The sequence below is a fragment of the Gopherus evgoodei genome, chromosome 7, assembly GCF_007399415.2.
Source record: "Gopherus evgoodei ecotype Sinaloan lineage chromosome 7, rGopEvg1_v1.p, whole genome shotgun sequence".
NCBI classification, from domain to species: Eukaryota; Metazoa; Chordata; order Testudines; family Testudinidae; genus Gopherus; species Gopherus evgoodei.
Window position 1 is genome coordinate 34,409,994 of NC_044328.1, and position 6,000 is coordinate 34,415,993.

At 48.2% G+C, this 6,000-nt stretch overlaps 1 protein-coding gene across 2 annotated transcripts in view; it reads right to left on the minus strand.

Annotated features, from left to right (window-relative positions):
- The window catches only part of PCGF5 (polycomb group ring finger 5), a 90,800-nt gene extending 89,488 nt beyond the window's left edge, over positions 1-1,312 (minus strand). The window contains exon 1 of one of the 2 annotated variants that reach the window (XM_030569210.1): positions 1,235-1,312. The gene's annotated coding sequence lies outside the window, so the exon portion shown is untranslated. Of the gene's footprint in view, positions 1-761; positions 908-1,234 lie in introns of those variants that run through there. The other variant, XM_030569208.1, reaches the window with a different exon arrangement.
- Positions 1,313-6,000: the final 4,688 nt, after the last annotated feature.

The window sequence follows — 6,000 nt, forward strand, 5'->3', positions numbered from 1 at the left end:
CACACCCAACAGTATGTATAAAAAGAGCTCATCAGTTTTGCCTGGGGACTCAGACTGGTGTGGCTACGTCCTTTGGGCCATGACTAGTCCCTCTATCCCCAATTACTTGGAAAAAGAAATGCACAGAAGCAGCTCTCTATGCCACAGAGGACTTCTGTCTCTCGCCTTATATAATAATCCAGCCTAATCAAAACGGAGGCCAACCACCCTGCCATGGAGCATTAACTAGAGATAATTATCCTAGAAACAGATGGTCTGGACCAGAACCTATTCCTCACTAACTAGCCACCCAGGCTCTTTGCTAGGAAAATCCTTAGTGGAAGCACACGCAGCAGCCAAATCCAAACCTGCTTGCTACCCAACAGAGAATGTGCTGCTGCTGCTGCTGCTGCTCTCAGTCCGCAGCAGGAAGCTGCAAGCATCACAAACTGCAGCAGCTTCTTCCAAACACATATCAGGGTCTCCCTGTCTCTCCCCCTTTCTCCAGCCAAAAATCTCAGCTCGTTCAGCCTCTGCCCGCACTGAAGCAGGCTCTCTAATTAAAGGGAAATAAAGGAGAAAGTTACTCTGTGGCTCTCTGCTCCAGTCCCTTGGAGCCCCTGCCACATCCCTCCTGCCAGCCTGCCTCGCTGCTGCTGCTCTTCCCTGCAACATGATTCAACAGCAATGTCACGTTAAGCAACTTGTTACGACACCTGCTCGCCCCCCTGCACCCCAGAACACGCTGCCCAGCCCCCTGTTCGGGCGTGCGGGTCCCTTACCTTCCCTCAAGAGGCCCTGAGCTTGGGGAGAGCGCGGGCGGGCGGGAGGCAGGTAACCATAGGGCGCTCCGGAGCCGGAGGGCGGGGGAGGCTGCGGGAGCCAGCCGGGGGAGAGCACGGCGGAGCGGGGGGCGGAGGAGTTTCCCAGGCTTGTTTACGCACTGCTGCCCTGTTCCGCGCGCACCCCGCACGCTCTGATTGGACACAAAGTGGGGCACAGCCTGTCGCCGCCCGCCTGCCCTCCGAGCCACGCCGCCGCTCCCTGGAGCTGGCCCGGGCCGTAGGGGCTGCAGAGCCCCGCAGCGGGGCTGGGGACCCACCGCCCTGTCTAACCGCCCTGCCCCAGCAGCTGCCCTCCCCGGCGCCCCAGATGTTCAGACGCCCGGCCGCTGGGGCGCCGATGAGCATGTGCACAGCGGCTGCACAGGCCCAGTTGCGCAGGGAAGCCCCAGCGAGGCTGCTGCCGCCGTTACCCGGCCAGCTGCCTGGCTGAGGCGCCCCGGGCCCGGAGGAGCACGGGGCGGGGAGGTGCACGCTTCTCCGGCGTGCAGGTGGTGGAGGAGCAGGGCGGGGAATGGGGAGCAGCCTGAGCGTGCTAGCGGCGAGGAGACGAGGGGGCGCTGAGAGCAGATGACGAGCGACACACGAATAACCCGCTGCATTCTGAGCTGGACACTAAGAGAGAAACATCTAGTGTGTGTGACAGGGTCAAACCCACCCTGAAGAGCTGCCCGTGTGCTTGGATTGTGTCCCGGTGTGCTTGGCGCGGCGCCCTGTTCCAAAGCCGCAGCGGGAGCGTGTAAACAATCCATGTTTCAATCTATTAATCTGTCCGCTCCAGTTAGGGGTCTTGGAATAAACCTGATCTCTCCCTCTGCTTACTCAGTAAGGAAAGCAACAGGTCGTCACTACACGCACACGCTTTTACAAATTGATGAAAAAGAAAACTCTGTTACAAGTTGTGATGCACATTACCGCTTCGGACAACCGTTAGTTCCCTTTCCCATAAAATGACATATTATCAATTTTGGATAGAGTGCAACCTAAACTAGTGCTTTGGGAAACAAATCATGCAAAAAAAAAAAAAAAAGCCCTTATCTCTCATCAAAAGCCCATTCAGAACTTAAACATAGAGTGGGGTTGTTTTATCATTGCAGTTGTGTTGATTGTGCCTGGCATTATAGCTGATTATTTCCTTGGTTTTAATACTAGAAATTATGAGCTCTTCAGAGTATAATTTTAAATTACTAAATTAATAATTATATTTTGGTTAAAGCAACTCAGATTCCTTCCCCATTCTCTCTCCAGCTTTAGATGATATTTTACAGTTGCAATAAATACTGTATCCCCATATTTTGGTAATGATGTTCTACATAGGCTGTAGCTTTTCATAATGGAAGTCCCATCCTATTTCATAGGGTGTCTGTGGAGTTTCAGTGGAGTCAGTTTCTCAGTATTTCCTTATTTTTTCTAGACAAGTATTCATGTGCCTCTCACTAATAATAGAAGCCTGGGTGCCCAGTTGTTGCACTGCATCTTGCATGATGTTCAGCAGTAGACCCCTTGCTGGAACCATTTCCTGGCAGAGTGTGAATCCAACATTTTTGTTCTACAAACCATGTGTCTTGATCACTGCTGATGGTGTGTAGGAGCTGTTTACAGGACAATCAACTGTCTTTCAATCTTCTGGAGCTTCTTTTGCAAGGGAGCAGTTACTGGTCCTAAGGGTGTGGTTATCAGCAGAAGGTACATCAACTCATTTAGATATTTGCCTAGTTTTACAACAGGCTACATAAAAAGCAGTAGTGAAGTTAGTAAAAACAAAAAATTCTTACAAATAATTACTTGTTTATACTGCTCTATATACTATACATTGACATGGAAATACAATATTTATATTACAATTGATTTATTTTATAATTATATTGTAAAAATGAGAAAGTAAGCAACTTTTCAGTAATAGTATGCTGTGACACTTGTATTTTTATGTCTGATTTTCTATAACAGGATTTTTTTAAAAACTAGATAAGTTCATGGAGGATAGCTCCATCAGGGGCTATTAACCAGGATGGGCAGGGATGGTGTCCCTAGCCTCTGTTTGCCAGAAGCTTGGAATGGGCGAGAGGGAATGGATCACTTGATGATTACCTGTCTCACCAGGGCTAAAAGCAGCGGAGGTTAGGGAGACAGTGAAGTGTGGCAAGGCACCTTCTCAATCAAACAAAAATAGATTAGCAGAAGATCAGAATAAAGGACTCCTCTCAAGACTTGACTGTACACTACAGGATTATTCCGATTTTACATAAACCGGTTTTGTAAAACAGATTGTATAAAGTCGAGTGCATGCAGCCACACAAAGCACAATAATTCGGCGGTGTGCGTCCATGTACCAAGGCTAGCATCGATTTCTGGAGCTTTGCACTGTGGGTAGCTATCCCTTAGCTATCCCATACTTCCCACAGATTCCCCCACCCATTGGAATTCTGGGTTGAGATCCCAATGCATAATGGTGCAAGAACAGTGTCACGGGTGATTCTGGGTAAATGTCGTCACTCAATCCTTCCTCCATGAAATCCTTCCTCCATGAAAGCAACGGCAGACAATCATTTCGCGCCTTTTTTCTCTGGATTGCCCTGGCAGACGCCATAGCATGGCAACCATGGAGCCTGTTTTGCCTTTGTCATTGTCACCATATGGGTACTGGATGCTGCTGACTGAGGCAGTACTGCAGTGCTACACAGCAGCATTCATTTGCCTTTGCAAGGTAGCAGAGATGGTTACCATCCCTATTGCACCGTCTGCCATTGTAAATTGGCGATGAGATGATGGTTTTCAATCATTTTGTACTGTTTGCAATTGGGAATTGGTGTTAATGGTTATCAAGTATTTTGTACCATCTGCTGCTGTCATGGGTGCTCCTGGCTGGCCTCGCTGAGGTCGGCCGGGGGCGCATGGACAAAAATTGGAATGACTCCCTGGGTCATTCCCTTCTTTATGTTTTGTCTAAAAATAGAGTCAGTCCTGCCTAGAATATGGGGCAAGTCTACTAGAGAGCCAGAGAGCACAGCCGCTTTGTGTCAGAGCCCCAGAGATCCCGCAGAAATGATGAGCTGCATGCCATTCTAGGGAGTGCCCCTGCAACAACCCCACCCATTGTTTCCCTCCTCCCACACCCCTCCTGGGCTACCCTGGCAGTGTCCCCCATTTGTGTGATGAAGTAATAAAGAATACAGGAATAAGAAACACCGACTTTTCAGCAAGATAAAGTGAGGGGGAGGCAGCCTCCAGCTGCTATGATAGTCCAGGGAGTACAGAATCTTTTCTTTAGACACAAAAGGTGGGGAGGGGGGCTGATGGAGCTCAGGCTCCAGCTGCTATGATGAGGATGGTTACCCAGCATCTTGTACCATCTGCCAGGAATGACAGGGAGTCATTCCCATTTTTACCCAGGCACCCCAGCCGACCTCATCGAGCCCAGCCAGGAGCACTCATGGGATGATGACGAGGATGGCTATCAGTCATTTTGTACTGTACCGTCTGCCACCGGGGAAAGGAGGGGAGAGGATGCTGCTGTTTAGCGCTGCAGCACCCTGTCTACCAGCAGCATCCAGTAGACATACGGTGACATTGAAAAGTGGCGAGAAATGATTTTTTTCCCTTTTCTTTGAGGGGGGTAAATTGACGACATATTCCCTGAACAACTGGCAACAATGTTTTTGACCCTTAGGCCATTGGGAGCTCAGCCAAGAATGCAAATGCTTTTCGGAGAGTGCAGGAACTGTGGGATAGCTCGAATCCTCAGTCCCCACTCCCTCCCTCCATGAGCGTCCATTTGATTCTTTGGCTTTCCGTTACGCTTGTCACACAGCACTGTGCTGTGGACTCTGTATCATAGCCTGGAGATTTTTTCAAATGCTTTGTCATTTCGTCTTCTGTAACGGAGCTCTGATAGAACAGATTTGTCTCCCCATACAGCGATCAGATCCAGTATCTCCCGTACGGTCCATGCTGGAGCTCTTTTTGGATTTGGGACTACATGGCTACCCGTGCTGATCAGAGCTCCATTCTGGGCAAACGAAATGAAATTCAAAAGTTTGTGGGGCTTTTTATGTCTACCTGGCCAGTGCATTTGAGTTCAGATTGCTTTCCAGAGCGGTCACAATGGTGCACTGTGGGATACCGCCCAGAGGCCAGTACCAGCGATTTGCGGCCACAGTAACCCTAATCCGACATGGCAATACCGATTTCAGTGCTACTCCTCTCGTCAGGGAGTAGTACAGAAACTGGTTTAAAGAGCCCTTTATAGCGATATAAAGGGCCTTGCTGTGTGGACGGGTGCAGGGTTAAATCGGTTTAACGCTGCTAAATTCGGTTTAAACACGTAGTGTAGACCAGGCCTCAGTCTCATTCTTTTTTGTCTAGCTATGGACACACCTCTTCCAACTAGCACACAGGTTGTAGCAGATCTTCCAAATAAATCAAATAGGGATGATGTCTCTCTTACCTGCTTAACAATCCTCAGCTGCTATAAAATTTTCCCCTTCTGTACTTCCAGTATTGCCAAGAGTGCTTTCCAGCATGGGTAAGTACTTATTAGGAGTAGCATTTGATTTGCTCTTCCTGAAGGTTAGAGATGACATCCATGGCCATTCTGCAAAGATATTCTCACAGCTATTTTTGCTTCTATCAGAGCATGCTACCTTTGATCATTTGGGTATCTTGATCCATTCAGACATCAAAATCATTTGAACAAAGAAAACGTGCACAATCATTACCTGGATGTGAATGAAGGGTCTGGATTCATAGGTCAGATTAATGTTAATCTTAACTGTAGTGTCATCTGTTTAGTTGTAATTAAATCTGGTAATCAGACGGTGGTATCAGCAGTGCCTCTAGCTCCTGTGAGCATATGTACACTCATAGACTCTAGGACTGGAAGGGACCTCGAGAGGTCATCGAGTCCAGTCCCCTGCCCTCATGGCAGGACCAAATACTGTCTAGACCATCCCTAAGAGACATTTACCTAACCTACTCTTAAATATCTCCAGAGATGGAGATTCCACAGCTTCCCTAGGCAATCTATTCCAGTGTTTAACTACCCTGACAGTTAGGAACTTTTTCCTTATGTCCAACCTAAATCTCCCTTGCTGCAGTTTAAGGCCATTGCTTACACAATGGGTGTCACCCTATTTCAGAATAATTTCAGTGAACAAAATATCCAGTTTTTTAAGAAATCGAA